The sequence below is a fragment of the Mesoplodon densirostris genome, chromosome 18, assembly GCF_025265405.1.
Source record: "Mesoplodon densirostris isolate mMesDen1 chromosome 18, mMesDen1 primary haplotype, whole genome shotgun sequence".
Classification (NCBI taxonomy): Eukaryota; Metazoa; Chordata; class Mammalia; order Artiodactyla; family Ziphiidae; genus Mesoplodon; species Mesoplodon densirostris.
The window spans coordinates 47,180,798-47,190,200 of NC_082678.1; the positions used below are offsets into that span (position 1 = coordinate 47,180,798).

Consider the following 9,403-nt stretch of genomic DNA (forward strand, 5'->3'; position numbering starts at 1 on the left):
CCCTCGAGGTTCAAGTCATTCTGAACCACAGTGGCTCAGCCACACTTGATCCAGACAGGATCACGGTCGGCGTGGGGACGGGATGCCTGCAGCAGCAAGGTCATCTTCTCTGGAACTGAGGCCACCTCCCAACAAATCGCCTAACAGCCTGGGCTGAGCGGGCTGAGCGGGGTTCCCAGCTAGCTGTGCCCTGGCCCTACTCAACTTTAGCATCCGCCTCTGCCCAGAAATTTGGTGACTCTAAGTCCCCCATCCCATCCAATCTTCCCCACACCCTGCCCCGCGCCCTCCATTCCTCAACATCTTAGAAAGGAGGAGGAACCTGAGGTAGTTTCTGGAAGCCTGAGCAGCCAGATCTAGAAGATACCCACCCTGCCCCACACTTAGACTCAGAAAATCCAACACACTCGCTTGGAGGTGAGGGCAGAGCTTCCCCCAACTCCTGCCCAGGTCTCAAAGACGTGCTGGGACTTTCCAGGGGGAAAGCACTGCTGGGGACCTCACATGCCCTGAGTCACGCCCAGCCGCCCAGCCGCCCAGCCCCAGGCAGCTGTGAGCCCTCTGTTTACTACTCACTCTGCAGCAGGAAGGGCGAAGCGGGGCGGTGCCTTCTCCCCTCTCCATGGGAAACTGAGGCGCGTGGGGCTTAAGGGACAGCCCCAGGGTCACAAAGCATGAAAAGAACCAGAGGGCCCTGGCGCCCAGCCCAGGACAACCCTATTATTCCCTATGGAGGCTGTTCCAATGGGGGCCACTCAGCAGAGGCAGATCCCCGCCTTCAGAGCCCAAACCCCACTTGCATATAAATGCCCTTTGGTTTCTTAAGAAGGCTGTAGAGGAGCTATAGAAAACAGATGAGGAGAAAGAAGGATGTGCCCCTGAACCAGCTCCGGGTCAGGACACCCAGCGTGCCCTGGACCCCCACCCAAGGCAGGCACCCCACGCTCATCCACCCAGGGCCTCCAGAAATGAGCATCAGGCTGATCGTGGCCCGGCCCCAAAGGTCCACAAAGGCCTCTTACACAGCACCCCACCATCCTAGCTCCCCTCCCTGCAACAGGCACAACAGGTTGGAGTGGGCATGGGGTGGGGTTTATGTCCTTTCAGAAAAAAACAAACCAACTCAGCCTAGCTACAGGGTCCTCCTGGGGGTCCTGGCTTTTTCCTTTCACCACCACCTGTAAACACCCCACCTCTGAGATCCACCTCGGTCAGCTACACACTCCACTCAGGATGTGTGTGCGCCATGACCCACCCGTAGGGGTGTCTGAGGACAGTCACCCCACCTCCCAAACAACCCATTCCGCTGAACTGCTCCGTGGAATCGCAGCGCAGGGCTCACACGCGTCCACACGAGCTGATTTCTCTTTGCAAACACCTGCATTTGCACTCACAACATACACCCCAAATCCACCCTGGGTTCAGTCCCACCCAGGACTCGCGTCCTGATCCCTGCTGACTACGGGATTACCACCCAGCCCCGAATCCGCTGACCTTCTGTGAAGCCGGCGCCCGGGGCTCACTCCTCGACGTGGGCGGAATGGCAACAGTCTGTCGCGGCGGCTCTCTCGGTCCGTGTGCCCGCGGCGGCGGCGTCCCCCTTCTCCATCCGGCGGTGAGCCCCCTCCTCCTTGGCGACGGGCTGCCCTGGCCGCCCGCCCCGCCGCGCGCACCGTCACCGCGGCGCGCACGCGCGCACCCCGGCCGCGGCTCGCCGGGCACAAAGCTGCTCCCCCTGCCCGCCGCCGCCGCCGTCGCCGCCACGCGCACACCTGGCAGTCGCGCCCCAGTCGCCGGAGCCGCGCTCGCCGCGGGAAAGCCCGCGTCTGGCCGAGGCGGGGCCCTCCTGCCGCCCTCCGCGACGCCGACGCCTGGGTCCGCGCCCCGGTTCCGGCAGTGCCCACCCGACTCGCCCCGCGCCGCAGCCGCGTAGCTGCCGGAAAGTGGGGGGGAGACGGAGGGGCGGGCACGAGCGGCAGGAGAGGGCGCGGGGGCGGGGGGGGGGTGCCGGTACGGCGAGTCCGGGGTGCGGCGCCCGCGGGATGCTCCAGTCGCCGCCGCCAGGGGACTGCCCGAGGCGGCTCCTCGGGAACAAAGGCGCGGGGAGGGGCAGGCGCGCCCAAGGGACCCAGGGGAGCGGAGGAGGGGACAGCCCACCGGCCCACAGAAGTTCCTGGAGGATGGGGCCCGGGCCGGTGGGGAACGGAGGTGAGGAAAGATCTGCGGGTCCCAGGTGGATTGAGGAAGACACCGGGGCTCTCGCCAGCTCGGCGTGCGGTGGGGATGGAGAAGGGGTTCAGTGCTCTCTGGACTTGGAAGTGGGAGGTTTCAGGGACTGCCAGAGTCCTTGAAACTGTCGTCGTCGTCGTCCCCACCCCCACCCCGGCTTCGACCTGGCAGCCGGGAGCTTTCATTCATTCGCTACACAGCCATCCTCCCAGCTCTGGCCAAACCAAGGGTGCTCCTGAACTTGAAGGGGTTGAAGGCAGGAAGGGTGCCCTAGGGAGCCTTTGAGACGCTTGAGTCTTCCTCCCTAACCTCCACGGAGGGCGGCCTCTGAATATGGTTTGCACATCTCAGTGATGGGAAGCCCACTCCCTCAGGGGGCAGCCCACGCTGTATTCGGGTAGCTCTAAATGTTAAAAAGCCCTTCATTTAATTGCATGGAAATCTGCATCCTTTCCATCTGCTGGCCATGGCCTCACTCTGCTCTGGCTACAACAGCTTCCTACTTCTGGAACCTAGGTAGGGCCTTGTAACTGCTGTTTCACTTCCCATCTCCTGTGCCCCTCCCCAGCCTTTATTCAACACCCCTCACCAGCAGCTTCTCCATATGTCTGCCCCCTGAGCCCTTCAGGACTCAGCTCAAATGTCACCTTCTCAGAGAGGCCATCCACCTCTTCCAAACTCCCCACACACCCACTGGTCACTCTTTATCTGATGCTCTGTTTCAGTTTGTTCTGCACTCTGATCATCTCAAGATATTCTCTTGTCTATGCGTCTATAGTCTTTCTCTCCCACTAGAATGTGTGTCCCATGGAGGCAGGACCCTTGTCTTCCTTAAGACAAGGCATTATAACCCCAGGGCCTGACCTGGAGCAGGGTGGAAAGCAAAAAGGAAGGCGAGTGGCCAACCCACCCTCTGAGTCCCTTCAGCAGCCTAGCCCATTACCCCAAAATGTAACCTGCTCAGCCATTCAAGGGTAACATCAGCATGGTATGAGCAGAAGAATGTGCTCAATCTCTGTCCACAAAATAAATGAGGAAATGATAGAACATTCCTCTTAGTCTGAGACAAAATAGCAGCACTTTCCTCCTCAGCTCTGGACTCTGCCCTGATCTCTTGCAGCCCCAAGACATGAGCATTTTCTTAAAACATGGGGCCAAGCTTCTAGTCAACTGGAACCTCTCAGACAGTTGATCCCCTCAGCCTGCTGCCCAGATGCAGACAAGATTGGAGCCCAAAATAGACTTCTCCTTTATTTCTGTTAAACTGTGCCTTCTAGACTTGGACCTGGACTCCAAGCCTCCAGGGCACTTCGGGTCCAACTGTGCCATCTTGTCCGTTGGGATGGTGCCCTGGTTCCTGCCATCGGCAATGTCCCTGGCATGCTGTCCACATCCTTCCTCACCAAGTCCCTCATGAACACACTGAGCAGACTCAGCAAGGGCAGCCCACTCATCAGCCTCCCTAGCTGTGCCCTCCCCCAGCCCACATTCCTCTGTGTCACCTGCAGGCTTTGATGGGAAGAAAAGAACAATTTCTTGCAGAAACTCAGAACCACTGTCTCCTGCTTTACCACCCCCAACGTACCTTCTAGTCTAGAAAACTAATCAGAAAAGCAAATAAGCTTCCCCCAGCAGGGTGGGTTCCCAGGGAATTCACTCACTGCTGCTGGTCCTCTATCTCTTTCTTTTCTAAGTACCCCCAAACCATCTCTCTAATAACAGACTCTGAAACCTGACCAGGAATGATGCTAAGCTCTCTTATTTATGGTTCGTGAACTTATTTCCTCTCTGCAATGATAAAAATTACCTTCGCCATCTCCCACTTTGGAGCCCATGCCTCATTCTCTGAGAGGCCATGCGCATAGTGGTTGCAAGCACTGCCACTTACCCTGCGCCTCAGCTTTGTCATCTGATAAATGGGGAGTACAGTACCTAGATCATAGCATTGTTATGAAGATTAAATCAATTTATGCCTGCAAAGCATTTACAACATGATGCATAATAAACACACAGAAGTTAGTACAACTTTTGTGATGTAAGAATAACAGCTGATAGAGACAGCGCCGGGGCAAGTGAGGGCCGGACAGGCACTGGGCGACTCTGTGCCTCGCGGAGGAAAAATAATTAAGCATGGGCAAAGGAGATCCTAAGAAGCCGAGAGGCAAAATGTCATCATATGCATTCTTTGTGCAAACTTGCCGGGAGGAGCACAAGAAGAAGCACCCAGATGCTTCCGTCAACTTCTGAGTTTTCTAAGAAGTGCTCAGAGAGGTGGAAGACCATGTCTGCTAAAGAGAAAGGAAAGTTTGAAGACATGGCAAAGGCGGACAAGGCCCGTTATGAAAGAGAAATGAAAACTTATATCCCTCCTAAAGGGGAAACAAAAAAGAAGTTCAAGGATCCTAATGCACCCAAGAGGCCTCCTTCGGCCTTTTTCTTGTTTTGTTCTGAGTATCGTCCAAAAATCAAAGGAGAACATCCTGGCCTATCCATTGGTGATGTTGCAAAGAAACTGGGAGAGATGTGGAAAAACACTGCTGCAGATGACAAGCAGCCTTATGAGAAGAAGGCTGCTAAGCTGAAGGAAAGTACGAAAAGGATATTGCTGCATACCGAGCTAAAGGGAAGCCTGATGCAGCAAAAAAGGGAGTCGTCAGGGCTGAAAAAAGCAAGAAAAAGGAAGATGAGGAAGATGAAGAGGATGAAGAGGAAGAAGATGATGATGATGAATAAGTTGGTTCTAGCGCAGTTTTTTTTTCTTGTCTATAAAGCATTTAACCCCCCTGTACACAACTCACTCCTTTTAAAGATTTGTTTTTAAACTGTACAGTGTCATTTCTTGTATAGTTAACACACTACCGAATGTGTCTTTCGATAGCCCTGTCCTGGTGGTATTTTCAATAGCCACTAACCTTGCCTGGTACAGTATGGGGGTTGTAGATTGGCATGGAAATTTAAAGCAAGTACTTGTTGGTGCACAGCACAAATTAGTTATATATGGGGATGGTAGTTTTTTCATCTTCAGTTGTCTCTGATGCAGCTTATACGAAATAATTGTTGTGCTGTTAACTGAATGCCACTCTGTAATTGCAAAAAAAAAGAAAAAAAGTTGCAGCTGTTTTGTTGACATTCTGAATGCTTCTAAGTAAATACAATTTTTTTATTTAAAAAAAAAGAATAATAGTTAATTTTTTGAGTGCTGAGTCACAGAGTTATGGCAGCTTCCTCTTCAAGTCTCCTGGGAGGTAGCCTTCCCAGGTATGAAAGCTGAAGTTATTTTGAATAACTCCGTCCTTCCTATCTTATGATTGCTTCCCTCCGCCATGGACTCAACTGGGCTCCTGTGACTCTGAAGAGAATTCTTGTTCTTTGGCTCAGAAAAGGTTAGCCTCGAGCCACCTGCACGGGCAGGAGGTCCCACCCTCCTCTTCTTCCCTGGCTGTTATCTTGGGCGGGTATAGCTGGCCCACATCAGTCTTGGAGCTAGCTTCCCTTCCAGCCTTCCTACTGGTGAGCCTGCATTATGTTCATTTGTCCTTCACCTGGTGCCTGATTAATGAGCTCCTTCTCTGGGCTAGGACCTCAGGATACAGAAGAGGGCAAGAGGGAAAAGGCCCTGCCCTCACGGACCTCACATTCCAGGGGAGCCACAGACAATGAACAAATAGGCAAATAAGATAACGTCAGGTAGTGGAGAGCTTTTGACGAGAGGAAAGGAGGTGAGGAAGAAGCTGCTTTACGTCAGATGGTGCTTGGCTCACAATAGGGCTTTGCACGTTGCCTGAAACGGATTCTGACCATGTGCCCTTCATGTCTGTGCTTCACCAGCATGTCCCCAGGACAGCCTCCTTCTCTGTCCCTGCAAGCATTCACAACTGTACGTTCAGGATCGCATTGCCGCACCCTTCCTGATACTCTTGCCTCAAGCTCTAGCGCCTTTTCGGTCTTTTCTCTGCATGATCTGAAATCTGCCCTCTAGAGTTTAGGGCAAATTTTTGTCTGACCTCCCATTTCCTGAATATCAAGAGTTCCCAGGTGGCCTGAGTCACCTTTCCCAGGGTTCCTGTCATGTCACATCATCATCCAATTAATTCTTCCTCTCTGGGCAGAACTGGATTCAGAATACCTGTCCCCCTCACTGCTTCCTGTACCTTCTGAAATCGTCATTGAGACAAGAGAAAGTACATGCACTGCTCTTAGCTAAACAGGACTCCTGGCAGATGTCTGGGTAGGTGAAGTCTCCCATCATCTCTGAACCTTATTCCTGGGGCTGGTTTGGGGAGATGCGGTAAGAGCCTTGTCCCTGTTCTCTTGCTGGCCAGCACATGGTGTACCCCCAAATGACATCACTTCCATTCTTCTTTTCCACCCCTGGGAGGAAAGCCCTGTTCATTCTTGACTTCAAGGGGCCTGCTAATTTAGAAGCTGGTGCAAAGAAGTTTTGATGGGGAAAGTGGGAAGAAAGGTCCTGGGTCAGGTCTAGCAGAAGCCTTGGGAAGGGGTGTAGCAGCAGCAGGGCTCCCGGGGATATCTCCATCGAGATTGCTAACACGGCTCATGTCTGTCCACAGTGTGGAGGAAGAGTGGGCGGGAAGGAGCCTGGGAGCAGGAAGCTGGGTGCCCCTCACCTGGACTCAGGATCCCAGCTGGGTTCTCTGGCATGGCGGAGGAGAGCGACAAGAAAGGAAGGGCTGGCTCTACCCAGGTCAAAGCAGGGACTGCCCAGCAAATATGCCAGCCGCTCTCCCTCTTAAAGAGGAACCAGCGGGACTTCCCTGGCAGTCCAGTGGTTAAGACTCTGCGCTTCCACTTCAGGGGGCACAGGTTCTATCCCTGGTCCGGGAATTAAGATTCCCACATGCCACACAGTACGGCCAAAAATATAAAATAAGAGGAACCAGCTGATGATCTCCAGGCATCATTTCACTTGAGATTCATGATCTTCCTGATAGAAGGCAGGGAAAATATGATCATACTCATTTTACGGAGGAGAAAGCAAAGAAAATGACTTGCCTCAAATCACTCAGTGCATTCTAGGCTGGACAAGCACCCCGGCTGACACTCTTTCAAAGACCCTGGAAGGCCTCAATGCCACTGAAGGCCGTGGTTCCCCACTGGGAGTTTATGGACCAGTGTGGGGCTGGCTGCATAATAAGTACCAACTGGAGGGGCCTGGACGAAGGATGAGAGTAAGGGCAGTGGGTCCCCTTACCTGGAGGGAGACTCAAGGTCAGCACGGCTGAGGATGCGATGCTGCTGGGGGCTGTAGAGCCACTGGAAGGCTGTCAGTGTCCTCTCCTCAATTCGGAACCGCCCTTCCTGCACATACCTGCAGGCAAGACAGGAGAGAGTGAGGAGGTGGGCACGCAGGGCTCTGCAGGGATCCTTTGGGAGTTGGCCCTACTTGCTAGAAAATGATAGATGAGAGGTACCTGTCCCCAGATATACCCCTGCTCGTCTGCCAGAAAGCCCTGTTTCCAGGGAGCCGCAGTTAAAATTCCCTGAAGAAGAGGCAGCTACAGGGAGCAGGTTTCAACTCAATAGATGGAAAAACTGTTTACAAGTTAGTTGTCTGGGACTTCCCTGGTGGTGCAGTGCTTAAGAATCTGCCTGCCAAGGCAGGGGACACGGTTTCGATCCCTGATCCAGGAAGATCCCACAGCCAGGGAGCAACTAAGCCTGTGCACCACAACTACTGACGCCCACGCACCTAGAGTCCGTGCTCCGCAACAAGAGAAGCCACCGCAATGAGAAGCCCGCGCACCGCAACAAAGAGTAGCCCCTGCTCGCTGCAACTAGAGAAAGCCCACTCACAGCAGTGAAGACCCAATGCAGCCAAAAATAAATAAACAAAATAAATTTATTTTTAAAAAGTTAGTTGTCTGAAGTTGCAAGGAGTCACTTGGAAGGAGTGAGTTCCCTGTCACCAGAGGTATGTAAGCAGAGGCTGGGCAGGGGATTCAAGCATCAGACAAGGGTCCATTCTCCAAGCCCTTTATAAGACTGAGACATTGGATTTCTTGAGTTCACAGCAGGAGAAAGTCTGCTCTGGAGTGGGGGTCATGAGTCAGATGTCAGGATTAGATCTTCCAGAACTTCACACAGGGTCCCAGCCACCCTCTGGATTGGCAATCAGCCCAGAGCAAGGATTGGGGAAGCTGGACTGGGCAAGGTGAACATGAAAGGATCTCACCCACCCTGGCCACCCATTCCTGGTAGAATTATAAATCTGTCCATTAATTCAGTATTTATTGAGTGCCCATGACAATGAGCAAAAGACACATAATCCCTGCCATCCTGGAGTTTACAGTTTTGTGGGGAGAGAAGCCATCAAATAATCACATGAACAATATATCATTTTAAACAGGCCCCCTGGGGCGAGTGGGACTGTCAATTGGTACAAGCCCTCTGCTGGACAGCCTGACAACATCTGTCTAAATTATACATGTAATTCCTCTGTAATCCAGCGATCCCCCTTCAGAGAATTTATCTACAGATTCTAGCATGTTGGACAAGGTAATCTGTGGCACTGTTTATAATGACAAAAGACAGGGAATGGCCCAAGTACCCATCAGCAGGGGGTTGGTTAAATAAATTATGGTGCATCCATACAGTAAAACAGTGTGCAGACATAAAAAGTGTTTTAGGGGGCTTCCCTGGTGGCGCAGTGGTTGAGAGTCCGCCTGACGATGCAGGGGACACAGGTTCGTGCCCCAGTCCGGGAAGATCCCACGTGCCGCGGAGCGGCTGGGCCTGTGAGCCATGGCCGCTGAGCCTACGCGTCCGGAGCCTTTGCTCCGCAACAGGAGAGGCCACAACAGTGAGAGGCCCGCGTACCGATAAAAAAAAAAAAAAAAAAAAAAAAGTGTTTTAGGGACTTCCCTGGTGGCGCAGTGGTTAAGAATCCACCTGCCAATGCAGGGGACACGGGTTCAAGCCCTGGTCTGGGAAGATCTCACGTGCCGGGGAGCAACTAAGCCCGTGCACCACAACTACTGAGCCTGTGTGCCACAACTACTGAAACCTGGATGCCTAGAGCCCGTGCTCCGCAACAAGAGAAGCCACTGCAATGAGAAGCCCATACACCGCAATGAAGAGTAGCCCCCACTTGCTGCAACTGGAGAAAGCCCGCGCGCAGCAACGAAGACCCAACGCAACCAAAAATAAATAAATT

General features: G+C 53.2%; 1 pseudogene; it reads left to right on the forward strand.

Annotated features, from left to right (window-relative positions):
- The first annotated feature begins 4,285 nt into the window (after positions 1 to 4,285).
- LOC132478264 (high mobility group protein B1-like) lies at positions 4,286 to 5,033 on the forward strand (annotated as a pseudogene).
- Positions 5,034 to 9,403: the final 4,370 nt, after the last annotated feature.